Source organism: Amia ocellicauda, chromosome 8 (assembly GCF_036373705.1).
Source record: "Amia ocellicauda isolate fAmiCal2 chromosome 8, fAmiCal2.hap1, whole genome shotgun sequence".
Lineage (NCBI taxonomy): Eukaryota > Metazoa > Chordata > Actinopteri > Amiiformes > Amiidae > Amia > Amia ocellicauda.
In genome coordinates, this window is record NC_089857.1 from 7,782,501 (window position 1) to 7,795,000 (window position 12,500).

The 12,500-nt window shown below is 43.7% G+C and overlaps 10 non-coding genes and 1 pseudogene across 10 annotated transcripts in view; all 11 read right to left on the bottom strand.

Moving 5' to 3' along the window:
- The window catches only part of LOC136756678 (5S ribosomal RNA), a 119-nt gene extending 48 nt beyond the window's left edge, over positions 1-71 (bottom strand). The window contains exon 1 of the ribosomal RNA XR_010818745.1: positions 1-71. This exon is cut by the window's left edge and continues 48 nt beyond it. This is a non-coding gene — a ribosomal RNA (5S ribosomal RNA).
- Positions 72-1,138: 1,067 nt separating this feature from the next.
- LOC136757308 (5S ribosomal RNA) lies at positions 1,139-1,257 on the bottom strand. Its single transcript, XR_010819342.1, has one exon. It is a non-coding gene; the product is annotated as a 5S ribosomal RNA (ribosomal RNA).
- A 1,055-nt stretch (positions 1,258-2,312) lies between these two features.
- Positions 2,313-2,431, bottom strand: LOC136757320 (5S ribosomal RNA). Its single transcript, XR_010819354.1, has one exon. It is a non-coding gene; the product is annotated as a 5S ribosomal RNA (ribosomal RNA).
- Positions 2,432-3,497: 1,066 nt separating this feature from the next.
- On the bottom strand, positions 3,498-3,616 carry LOC136757333 (5S ribosomal RNA). The gene has a single exon (XR_010819366.1). It is a non-coding gene; the product is annotated as a 5S ribosomal RNA (ribosomal RNA).
- Positions 3,617-4,671: 1,055 nt separating this feature from the next.
- On the bottom strand, positions 4,672-4,790 carry LOC136757344 (5S ribosomal RNA). The gene has a single exon (XR_010819377.1). It is a non-coding gene; the product is annotated as a 5S ribosomal RNA (ribosomal RNA).
- A 1,056-nt stretch (positions 4,791-5,846) lies between these two features.
- Positions 5,847-5,965, bottom strand: LOC136757355 (5S ribosomal RNA). Its single transcript, XR_010819384.1, has one exon. It is a non-coding gene; the product is annotated as a 5S ribosomal RNA (ribosomal RNA).
- Positions 5,966-7,031: 1,066 nt separating this feature from the next.
- Positions 7,032-7,150, bottom strand: LOC136757367 (5S ribosomal RNA). The gene has a single exon (XR_010819396.1). It is a non-coding gene; the product is annotated as a 5S ribosomal RNA (ribosomal RNA).
- Positions 7,151-8,216: 1,066 nt separating this feature from the next.
- On the bottom strand, positions 8,217-8,325 carry LOC136757587 (uncharacterized; annotated as a pseudogene).
- A 1,066-nt stretch (positions 8,326-9,391) lies between these two features.
- Positions 9,392-9,510, bottom strand: LOC136757379 (5S ribosomal RNA). The gene has a single exon (XR_010819407.1). It is a non-coding gene; the product is annotated as a 5S ribosomal RNA (ribosomal RNA).
- Positions 9,511-10,565: 1,055 nt separating this feature from the next.
- On the bottom strand, positions 10,566-10,684 carry LOC136757391 (5S ribosomal RNA). The gene has a single exon (XR_010819419.1). It is a non-coding gene; the product is annotated as a 5S ribosomal RNA (ribosomal RNA).
- Positions 10,685-11,740: 1,056 nt separating this feature from the next.
- LOC136756266 (5S ribosomal RNA) lies at positions 11,741-11,859 on the bottom strand. The gene has a single exon (XR_010818362.1). It is a non-coding gene; the product is annotated as a 5S ribosomal RNA (ribosomal RNA).
- Between the last annotated feature and the right edge of the window lie 641 nt (positions 11,860-12,500).

The following is a 12,500-nucleotide window of genomic DNA, read 5'->3' on the forward strand; positions in this document are numbered from 1 at the left end:
CCAGGCCCGAGCCTGCTTAGCTTCCGAGATCGGACGAGATCTGGCGTATTCAGGCTAGTATGGCCGTAAGCCGGGGAGGCTGTCCCTGACGTTCTACTTAAAGGGAAGGCAATATCCGTTTCTGCCGTTCATACTTACAGTTGAACTGTCTCTCTACTCTAAAGCCCGGGACACACCAGCGCAGCCGCAGACAGTCCCTGCTAACACGCCACGTTGTGGCAACATTGTGGCAACGTTGTGCGTTAGCTGGGGTGCCACACCAGACCGGAACTATATATTACAAAACGAACACATTCTCTTGATAAAACAGCTGTAATTGAGTGCCTGACACGCCAGTCAAGCGCAATCTTGAGAAGGTGTGCATTTCAGTAAGGATTTCAATTGACATGCAGTATGAAACTGAAAGGAGGTTGCATCACTATGATGCATAACATTGCATGTATTGTATTTTCAAGTGTGTGCATTCATCCTGTTGTCATTTTGTTTTGAAAGCAGAAGAATCATTCAACAGGTTGCTGAGACAAATGTAAACCAGTAAAACATATGAAGAGAAACAAACCTTGAATATAAGTTCAGTTGTTTAAACATTTGACAAACTATGGTGAGGGGGTAAGAAAACACACAAATCCAGCAGCTCCTGTATTTCAATACACCAGAACCCAATATTATTGGCGAGTCGGGTAGTCCATCATCACAGTTCGAGGGCAGGCATCATTTCAGTAATTTCATCCCGTTGCATTCACATCCGTGCCTTGAATGAGATTGAATGTGATCTTTGCTCTCAAGTATTTTCCCAAGTTTTACACTTTCGTGCTTTGCATGAATGGGAATGGAACCGTGTGTGTTGAATGAGGCTCCTTGTGAGCACTGAACTTTGTCCGGTGGAGTTCCTTTTTGTGTTGCTGTAATTGTGTCATTTCTCGATGAGAAAGATTAGGCAACATTTAGTCACTTCTAGCCATGATGCTCAATTTATTTACGAATGTACACTAGTTACTAGGGACCGTTTACGTTGGAGAACAAGATCTATTCTATGCCTGTGTATTTGGGGAAGTCAAATCTGAAATAATGATGAAATTGCGTGTATCCAAAGTTAAAACTCGTGATTTGTCGCCCTCTGGTGTGTAAAAGATGCAAAAGCTTACAGCACCTGGTATTCCCAGGCGGTCTCCCATCCAAGTACTGACCAGGCCCGAGCCTGCTTAGCTTCCGAGATCGGACGAGATCGGGCGTATTCAGGCTAGTATGGCCGTAAGCCAGGGAGGCTGTCCCTGACGCTCTACTTAAAGGGAAGGCAATATCCGTTTCTTCCGCTCATACTTGCAATTGAACTGTCTCTCTACTCTAAAGTCCGGGACACACCAGCGCGCCGCAGACAGTCCCTGCTAACACGAAACGTTGTGGCAACGTTGTGCGTTAGCTGGGGTGCCACACCAGACCGGAACTATATATTACAAAACGAACACATTGTCTTGATAAAACAGCTGTAATTGAGTGCCTGACACGCCAGTCAAGCGCAATCTTGAGAAGGTGTGCATTTCAGTAAGGATTTCAATTGACATGCAGTATGAAACTGAAAGGAGGTTGCATCACTATGATGCATAACATTGCATGTATTGTATTTTCAAGTGTGTGCATTCATCCTGTTGTCATTTTGTTTTGAAAGCAGAAGAATCATTCAACAGGTTGCTGAGACAAATGTAAACCAGTAAAACATATGAAGAGAAACAAACCTTGAATATAAGTTCAGTTGTTTAAACATTTGACAAACTATGGTGAGGGGGTAAGAAAACACACAAATCCAGCAGCTCCTGTATTTCAATACACCAGAACCCAATATTATTGGCGAGTCGGGTAGTCCATCATCACAGTTCGAGGGCAGGCATCATTTCAGTAATTTCATCCCGTTGCATTCACATCCGTGCCTTGAATGAGATTGAATGTGATCTTTGCTCTCAAGTATGTTCCCAAGTTTTACACTTTCGTGCTTTGCATGAATGGGAATGGAACCGTGTGTGTTGAATGAAGCTCCTTGTGAGCACTGAACTTTGTCCGGTGGAGTTCCTTTTTGTGTTGCTGTAATTGTGTCATTTCTCGATGAGAAAGATTAGGCAACATTTAGTCACTTCTAGCCATGATGCTCAATTTATTTACGAATGTACCCTAGTTACTAGGGACCGTTTACGTTGGAGAACAAGATCTATTGTATGCCTGTGTATTTGGGGAAGTCAAATCTGAAATAATGATGAAATTGCGTGTATCCAAAGTTAAAACTCGTGATTTGTCGCCCTCTGGTGTGTAAAAGATGCAAAAGCTTACAGCACCTGGTATTCCCAGGCGGTCTCCCATCCAAGTACTGACCAGGCCCGAGCCTGCTTAGCTTCCGAGATCGGACGAGATCGGGCGTATTCAGGCTAGTATGGCCGTAAGCCAGGGAGGCTGTCCCTGACGCTCTACTTAAAGGGAAGGCAATATCCGTTTCTGCCGTTCATACTTACAGTTGAACTGTCTCTCTACTCTAAAGCCCGGGACACACCAGCGCGCCGCAGACAGTCCCTGCTAACACGCCACGTTGTGGCAACATTGTGGCAACGTTGTGCGTTAGCTGGGGTGCCACACCAGACCGGAACTATATATTACAAAACGAACACATTCTCTTGATAAAACAGCTGTAATTGAGTGCCTGACACGCCAGTCAAGCGCAATCTTGAGAAGGTGTGCATTTCAGTAAGGATTTCTATTGACATGCAGTATGAAACTGAAAGGAGGTTGCATCACTATGATGCATAACATTGCATGTATTGTATTTTCAAGTGTGTGCATTCATCCTGTTGTCATTTTGTTTTGAAAGCAGAAGAATCATTCAACAGGTTGCTGAGACAAATGTAAACCAGTAAAACATATGAAGAGAAACAAACCTTGAATATAAGTTCAGTTGTTTAAACATTTGACAAACTATGGTGAGGGGGTAAGAAAACACACAAATCCAGCAGCTCCTGTATTTCAATACACCAGAACCCAATATTATTGGCGAGTCGGGTAGTCCATCATCACAGTTCGAGGGCAGGCATCATTTCAGTAATTTCATCCCGTTGCATTCACATCCGTGCCTTGAATGAGATTGAATGTGATCTTTGCTCTCAAGTATGTTCCCAAGTTTTACACTTTCGTGCTTTGCATGAATGGGAATGGAACCGTGTGTGTTGAATGAGGCTCCTTGTGAGCACTGAACTTTGTCCGGTGGAGTTCCTTTTTGTGTTGCTGTAATTGTGTCATTTCTCGATGAGAAAGATTAGGCAACATTTAGTCACTTCTAGCCATGATGCTCAATTTATTTACGAATGTACCCTAGTTACTAGGGACCGTTTACGTTGGAGAACAAGATCTATTGTATGCCTGTGTATTTGGGGAAGTCAAATCTGAAATAATGATGAAATTGCGTGTATCCAAAGTTAAAACTCGTGATTTGTCGCCCTCTGGTGTGTAAAAGATGCAAAAGCTTACAGCACCTGGTATTCCCAGGCGGTCTCCCATCCAAGTACTGACCAGGCCCGAGCCTGCTTAGCTTCCGAGATCGGACGAGATCGGGCGTATTCAGGCTAGTATGGCCGTAAGCCAGGGAGGCTGTCCCTGACGCTCTACTTAAAGGGAAGGCAATATCCGTTTCTGCCGCTCATACTTGCAGTTGAACTCTCTCTCTACTCTAAAGTCCGGGACACACCAGCGCGCCGCAGACAGTCCCTGCTAACACGAAACGTTGTGGCAACGTTGTGCGTTAGCTGGGGTGCCACACCAGACCGGAACTATATATTACAAAACGAACATATTGTCTTGATAATACAGCTGTAATTGAGTGCCTGACACGCCAGTCAAGCGCAATCTTGAGAAGGTGTGCATTTCAATAAGGATTTCAATTGACATGCAGTATGAAACTGAAAGGAGGTTGCATCACTATGATGCATAACATTGCATGTATTGTATTTTCAAGTGTGTGCATTCATCCTGTTGTCATTTTGTTTTGAAAGCAGAAGAATCATTCAACAGGTTGCTGAGACAAATGTAAACCAGTAAAACATATGAAGAGAAACAAACCTTGAATATAAGTTCAGTTGTTTAAACATTTGACAAACTATGGTGAGGGGGTAAGAAAACACACAAATCCAGCAGCTCCTGTATTTCAATACACCAGAACCCAATATTATTGGCGAGTCGGGTAGTCCATCATCACAGTTCGAGGGCAGGCATCATTTCAGTAATTTCATCCCGTTGCATTCACATCCGTGCCTTGAATGAGATTGAATGTGATCTTTGCTCTCAAGTATGTTCCCAAGTTTTACACTTTCGTGCTTTGCATGAATGGGAATGGAACCGTGTGTGTTGAATGAGGCTCCTTGTGAGCACTGATCTTTGTCCGGTGGAGTTCCTTTTTGTGTTGCTGTAATTGTGTCATTTCTCGATGAGAAAGATTAGGCAACATTTAGTCACTTCTAGCCATGATGCTCAATTTATTTACGAATGTACCCTAGTTACTAGGGACCGTTTACGTTGGAGAACAAGATCTATTGTATGCCTGTGTATTTGGGGAAGTCAAATCTGAAATAATGATGAAATTGCGTGTATCCAAAGTTAAAACTCGTGATTTGTCGCGCTCTGGTGTGTAAAAGATGCAAAAGCTTACAGCACCTGGTATTCCCAGGCGGTCTCCCATCCAAGTACTGACCAGGCCCGAGCCTGCTTAGCTTCCGAGATCGGACGAGATCGGGCGTATTCAGGCTAGTATGGCCGTAAGCCAGGGAGGCTGTCCCTGACGCTCTACTTAAAGGGAAGGCAATATCCGTTTCTGCCGTTCATACTTACAGTTGAACTGTCTCTCTACTCTAAAGCCCGGGACACACCAGCGCGCCGCAGACAGTCCCTGCTAACACGAAACGTTGTGGCAACGTTGTGCGTTAGCTGGGGTGCCACACCAGACCGGAACTATATTTTACAAAACGAACACATTTGTCTTGATAAAACAGCTGTAATTGAGTGCCTGACACGCCAGTCAAGCGCAATCTTGAGAAGGTGTGCATTTCAGTAAGGATTTCAATTGACATGCAGTATGAAACTGAAAGGAGGTTGCATCACTATGATGCATAACATTGCATGTATTGTATTTTCAAGTGTGTGCATTCATCCTGTTGTCATTTTGTTTTGAAAGCAGAAGAATCATTCAACAGGTTGCTGAGACAAATGTAAACCAGTAAAACATATGAAGAGAAACAAACCTTGAATATAAGTTCAGTTGTTTAAACATTTGACAAACTATGGTGAGGGGGTAAGAAAACACACAAATCCAGCAGCTCCTGTATTTCAATACACCAGAACCCAATATTATTGGCGAGTCGGGTAGTCCATCATCACAGTTCGAGGGCAGGCATCATTTCAGTAATTTCATCCCGTTGCATTCACATCCGTGCCTTGAATGAGATTGAATGTGATCTTTGCTCTCAAGTATGTTCCCAAGTTTTACACTTTCGTGCTTTGCATGAATGGGAATGGAACCGTGTGTGTTGAATGAGGCTCCTTGTGAGCACTGATCTTTGTCCGGTGGAGTTCCTTTTTGTGTTGCTGTAATTGTGTCATTTCTCGATGAGAAAGATTAGGCAACATTTAGTCACTTCTAGCCATGATGCTCAATTTATTTACGAATGTACCCTATTTACTAGGGACCGTTTACGTTGGAGAACAAGATCTATTGTATGCCTGTGTATTTGGGGAAGTCAAATCTGAAATAATGATGAAATTGCGTGTATCCAAAGTTAAAACTCGTGATTTGTCGCGCTCTGGTGTGTAAAAGATGCAAAAGCTTACAGCACCTGGTATTCCCAGGCGGTCTCCCATCCAAGTACTGACCAGGCCCGAGCCTGCTTAGCTTCCGAGATCGGACGAGATCGGGCGTATTCAGGCTAGTATGGCCGTAAGCCAGGGAGGCTGTCCCTGACGCTCTACTTAAAGGGAAGGCAATATCCGTTTCTGCCGTTCATACTTACAGTTGAACTGTCTCTCTACTCTAAAGCCCGGGACACACCAGCGCGCCGCAGACAGTCCCTGCTAACACGCCACGTTGTGGCAACATTGTGGCAACGTTGTGCGTTAGCTGGGGTGCCACACCAGACCGGAACTATATATTACAAAACGAACACATTGTCTTGATAATACAGCTGTAATTGAGTGCCTGACACGCCAGTCAAGCTCAATCTTGAGAAGGTGTGCATTTCAATAAGGATTTCAATTGACATACAGTATGAAACTGAAAGGAGGTTGCATCACTATGATGCATAACATTGCATGTATTGTATTTTCAAGTGTGTGCATTCATCCTGTTGTCATTTTGTTTTGAAAGCAGAAGAATCATTCAACAGGTTGCTGAGACAAATGTAAACCAGTAAAACATATGAAGAGAAACAAACCTTGAATATAAGTTCAGTTGTTTAAACATTTGACAAACTATGGTGAGGGGGTAAGAAAACACACAAATCGAGCAGCTCCTGTATTTCAATACACCAGAACCCAATATTATTGGCGAGTCGGGTAGTCCATCATCACAGTTCGAGGGCAGGCATCTTTTCAGTAATTTCATCCCGTTGCATTCACATCCGTGCCTTGAATGAGATTGAATGTGATCTTTGCTCTCAAGTATGTTCCCAAGTTTTACACTTTCGTGCTTTGCATGAATGGGAATGGAACCGTGTGTGTTGAATGAGGCTCCTTGTGAGCACTGATCTTTGTCCGGTGGAGTTCCTTTTTGTGTTGCTGTAATTGTGTCATTTCTCGATGAGAAAGATTAGGCAACATTTAGTCACTTCTAGCCATGATGCTCAATTTATTTACGAATGTACCCTAGTTACTAGGGACCGTTTACGTTGGAGAACAAGATCTATTGTATGCCTGTGTATTTGGGGAAGTCAAATCTGAAATAATGATGAAATTGCGTGTATCCAAAGTTAAAACTCGTGATTTGTCGCCCTCTGGTGTGTAAAAGATGCAAAAGCTTACAGCACCTGGTATTCCCAGGCGGTCTCCCATCCAAGTACTGACCAGGCCCGAGCCTGCTTAGCTTCCGAGATCGGACGAGATCGGGCGTATTCAGGCTAGTATGGCCGTAAGCCTATGAGGCTGTCCCTGACGCTCTACTTAAAGGGAAGGCAATATCCGTTTCTGCCGTTCATACTTACAGTTGAACTGTCTCTCTACTCTAAAGCCCGGGACACACCAGCGCGCCGCAGACAGTCCCTGCTAACACGCCACGTTGTGGCAACATTGTGGCAACGTTGTGCGTTAGCTGGGGTGCCACACCAGACCGGAACTATATATTACAAAACGAACACATTCTCTTGATAAAACAGCTGTAATTGAGTGCCTGACACGCCAGTCAAGCGCAATCTTGAGAAGGTGTGCATTTCAGTAAGGATTTCTATTGACATGCAGTATGAAACTGAAAGGAGGTTGCATCACTATGATGCATAACATTGCATGTATTGTATTTTCAAGTGTGTGCATTCATCCTGTTGTCATTTTGTTTTGAAAGCAGAAGAATCATTCAACAGGTTGCTGAGACAAATGTAAACCAGTAAAACATATGAAGAGAAACAAACCTTGAATATAAGTTCAGTTGTTTAAACATTTGACAAACTATGGTGAGGGGGTAAGAAAACACACAAATCCAGCAGCTCCTGTATTTCAATACACCAGAACCCAATATTATTGGCGAGTCGGGTAGTCCATCATCACAGTTCGAGGGCAGGCATCATTTCAGTAATTTCATCCCGTTGCATTCACATCCGTGCCTTGAATGAGATTGAATGTGATCTTTGCTCTCAAGTATGTTCCCAAGTTTTACACTTTCGTGCTTTGCATGAATGGGAATGGAACCGTGTGTGTTGAATGAGGCTCCTTGTGAGCACTGAACTTTGTCCGGTGGAGTTCCTTTTTGTGTTGCTGTAATTGTGTCATTTCTCGATGAGAAAGATTAGGCAACATTTAGTCACTTCTAGCCATGATGCTCAATTTATTTACGAATGTACCCTAGTTACTAGGGACCGTTTACGTTGGAGAACAAGATCTATTGTATGCCTGTGTATTTGGGGAAGTCAAATCTGAAATAATGATGAAATTGCGTGTATCCAAAGTTAAAACTCGTGATTTGTCGCCCTCTGGTGTGTAAAAGATGCAAAAGCTTACAGCACCTGGTATTCCCAGGCGGTCTCCCATCCAAGTACTGACCAGGCCCGAGCCTGCTTAGCTTCCGAGATCGGGCGTATTCAGGCTAGTATGGCCGTAAGCCAGGGAGGCTGTCCCTGACGCTCTACTTAAAGGGAAGGCAATATCCGTTTCTGCCGCTCATACTTACAGTTGAACTGTCTCTCTACTCTAAAGCCCGGGACACACCAGCGCGCCGCAGACAGTCCCTGCTAACACGCCACGTTGTGGCAACATTGTGGCAACGTTGTGCGTTAGCTGGGGTGCCACACCAGACCGGAACTATATATTACAAAACGAACACATTCTCTTGATAAAACAGCTGTAATTGAGTGCCTGACACGCCAGTCAAGCGCAATCTTGAGAAGGTGTGCATTTCAGTAAGGATTTCTATTGACATGCAGTATGAGACTGAAAGGAGGTTGCATCACTATGATGCATAACATTGCATGTATTGTATTTTCAAGTGTGTGCATTCATCCTGTTGTCATTTTGTTTTGAAAGCAGAAGAATCATTCAACAGGTTGCTGAGACAAATGTAAACCAGTAAAACATATGAAGAGAAACAAACCTTGAATATAAGTTCAGTTGTTTAAACATTTGACAAACTATGGTGAGGGGGTAAGAAAACACACAAATCCAGCAGCTCCTGTATTTCAATACACCAGAACCCAATATTATTGGCGAGTCGGGTAGTCCATCATCACAGTTCGAGGGCAGGCATCATTTCAGTAATTTCATCCCGTTGCATTCACATCCGTGCCTTGAATGAGATTGAATGTGATCTTTGCTCTCAAGTATGTTCCCAAGTTTTACACTTTCGTGCTTTGCATGAATGGGAATGGAACCGTGTGTGTTGAATGAGGCTCCTTGTGAGCACTGAACTTTGTCCGGTGGAGTTCCTTTTTGTGTTGCTGTAATTGTGTCATTTCTCGATGAGAAAGATTAGGCAACATTTAGTCACTTCTAGCCATGATGCTCAATTTATTTACGAATGTACCCTAGTTACTAGGGACCGTTTACGTTGGAGAACAAGATCTATTGTATGCCTGTGTATTTGGGGAAGTCAAATCTGAAATAATGATGAAATTGCGTGTATCCAAAGTTAAAACTCGTGATTTGTCGCCCTCTGGTGTGTAAAAGATGCAAAAGCTTACAGCACCTGGTATTCCCAGGCGGTCTCCCATCCAAGTACTGACCAGGCCCGAGCCTGCTTAGCTTCCGAGATCGGACGAGATCGGGCGTATTCAGGCTAGTATGGCCGTAAGCCAGGGAGGCTGTCCCTGACGCTCTACTTAAAGGGAAGGCAATATCCGTTTCTGCCGCTCATACTTGCAGTTGAACTCTCTCTCTACTCTAAAGTCCGGGACACACCAGCGCGCCGCAGACAGTCCCTGCTAACACGAAACGTTGTGGCAACGTTGTGCGTTAGCTGGGGTGCCACACCAGACCGGAACTATATATTACAAAACGAACATATTGTCTTGATAATACAGCTGTAATTGAGTGCCTGACACGCCAGTCAAGCGCAATCTTGAGAAGGTGTGCATTTCAGTAAGGATTTCAATTGACATGCAGTATGAAACTGAAAGGAGGTTGCATCACTATGATGCATAACATTGCATGTATTGTATTTTCAAGTGTGTGCATTCATCCTGTTGTCATTTTGTTTTGAAAGCAGAAGAATCATTCAACAGGTTGCTGAGACAAATGTAAACCAGTAAAACATATGAAGAGAAACAAACCTTGAATATAAGTTCAGTTGTTTAAACATTTGACAAACTATGGTGAGGGGGTAAGAAAACACACAAATCCAGCAGCTCCTGTATTTCAATACACCAGAACCCAATATTATTGGCGAGTCGGGTAGTCCATCATCACAGTTCGAGGGCAGGCATCATTTCAGTAATTTCATCCCGTTGCATTCACATCCGTGCCTTGAATGAGATTGAATGTGATCTTTGCTCTCAAGTATGTTCCCAAGTTTTACACTTTCGTGCTTTGCATGAATGGGAATGGAACCGTGTGTGTTGAATGAGGCTCCTTGTGAGCACTGATCTTTGTCCGGTGGAGTTCCTTTTTGTGTTGCTGTAATTGTGTCATTTCTCGATGAGAAAGATTAGGCAACATTTAGTCACTTCTAGCCATGATGCTCAATTTATTTACGAATGTACCCTATTTACTAGGGACCGTTTACGTTGGAGAACAAGATCTATTGTATGCCTGTGTATTTGGGGAAGTCAAATCTGAAATAATGATGAAATTGCGTGTATCCAAAGTTAAAACTCGTGATTTGTCGCGCTCTGGTGTGTAAAAGATGCAAAAGCTTACAGCACCTGGTATTCCCAGGCGGTCTCCCATCCAAGTACTGACCAGGCCCGAGCCTGCTTAGCTTCCGAGATCGGACGAGATCGGGCGTATTCAGGCTAGTATGGCCGTAAGCCAGGGAGGCTGTCCCTGACGCTCTACTTAAAGGGAAGGCAATATCCGTTTCTGCCGTTCATACTTACAGTTGAACTGTCTCTCTACTCTAAAGCCCGGGACACACCAGCGCGCCGCAGACAGTCCCTGCTAACACGAAACGTTGTGGCAACGTTGTGCGTTAGCTGGGGTGCCACACCAGACCGGAACTATATTTTACAAAACGAACACATTTGTCTTGATAAAACAGCTGTAATTGAGTGCCTGACACGCCAGTCAAGCGCAATCTTGAGAAGGTGTGCATTTCAGTAAGGATTTCAATTGACATGCAGTATGAAACTGAAAGGAGGTTGCATCACTATGATGCATAACATTGCATGTATTGTATTTTCAAGTGTGTGCATTCATCCTGTTGTCATTTTGTTTTGAAAGCAGAAGAATCATTCAACAGGTTGCTGAGACAAATGTAAACCAGTAAAACATATGAAGAGAAACAAACCTTGAATATAAGTTCAGTTGTTTAAACATTTGACAAACTATGGTGAGGGGGTAAGAAAACACACAAATCCAGCAGCTCCTGTATTTCAATACACCAGAACCCAATATTATTGGCGAGTCGGGTAGTCCATCATCACAGTTCGAGGGCAGGCATCATTTCAGTAATTTCATCCCGTTGCATTCACATCCGTGCCTTGAATGAGATTGAATGTGATCTTTGCTCTCAAGTATGTTCCCAAGTTTGACACTTTCGTGCTTTGCATGAATGGGAATGGAACCGTGTGAGTTGAATGAGGCTCCTTGTGAGCACTGAACTTTGTCCGGTGGAGTTCCTTTTTGTGTTGCTGTAATTGTGTCATTTCTCGATGAGAAAGATTAGGCAAAATTTAGTAACTTCTAGCCATGATGCTCAATTTATTTACGAATGTACCCTAGTTACTAGGGACCGTTTACGTTGGAGAACAAGATCTATTGTATGCCTGTGTATTTGGGGAAGTCAAATCTGAAATAATGATGAAATTGCGTGTATCCAAAGTTAAAACTCGTGATTTGTCGCCCTCTGGTGTGTAAAAGATGCAAAAGCTTACAGCACCTGGTATTCCCAGGCGGTCTCCCATGCAAGTACTGACCAGGCCCGAGCCTGCTTAGCTTCCGAGATCGGACGAGATCGGGCGTATTCAGGCTAGTATGGCCGTAAGCCAGGAATGCTGTCCCTGACGCTCTACTTAAAGGGAAGGCAATATCCGTTTCTGCCGTTCATACTTACAGTTGAACTGTCTCTCTACTCTAAAGCCCGGGACACACCAGCGCGCCGCAGACAGTCCCTGCTAAGACGCCACGTTGTGGCAACATTGTGGCAACGTTGTGCGTTAGCTGGGGTGCCACACCAGACCGGAACTATATTTTACAAAACGAACACATTGTCTTGATAATACAGCTGTAATTGAGTGCCTGACATGCCAGTCAAGCGCAATCTTGAGAAGGTGTGCATTTCAGTAAGGATTTCAATTGACATGCAGTATGAAACTGAAAGGAGGTTGCATCACTATGATGCATAACATTGCATGTATTGTATTTTCAAGTGTGTGCATTCATCCTGTTGTCATTTTGTTTTGAAAGCAGAAGAATCATTCAACAGGTTGCTGAGACAAATGTAAACCAGTAAAACATATGAAGAGAAACAAACCTTGAATATAAGTTCAGTTGTTTAAACATTTGACAAACTATGGTGAGGGGGTAAGAAAACACACAAATCCAGCAGCTCCTGTATTTCAATACACCAGAACCCAATATTATTGGCGAGTCGGGTAGTCCATCATCACAGTTCGAGGGCAGGCATC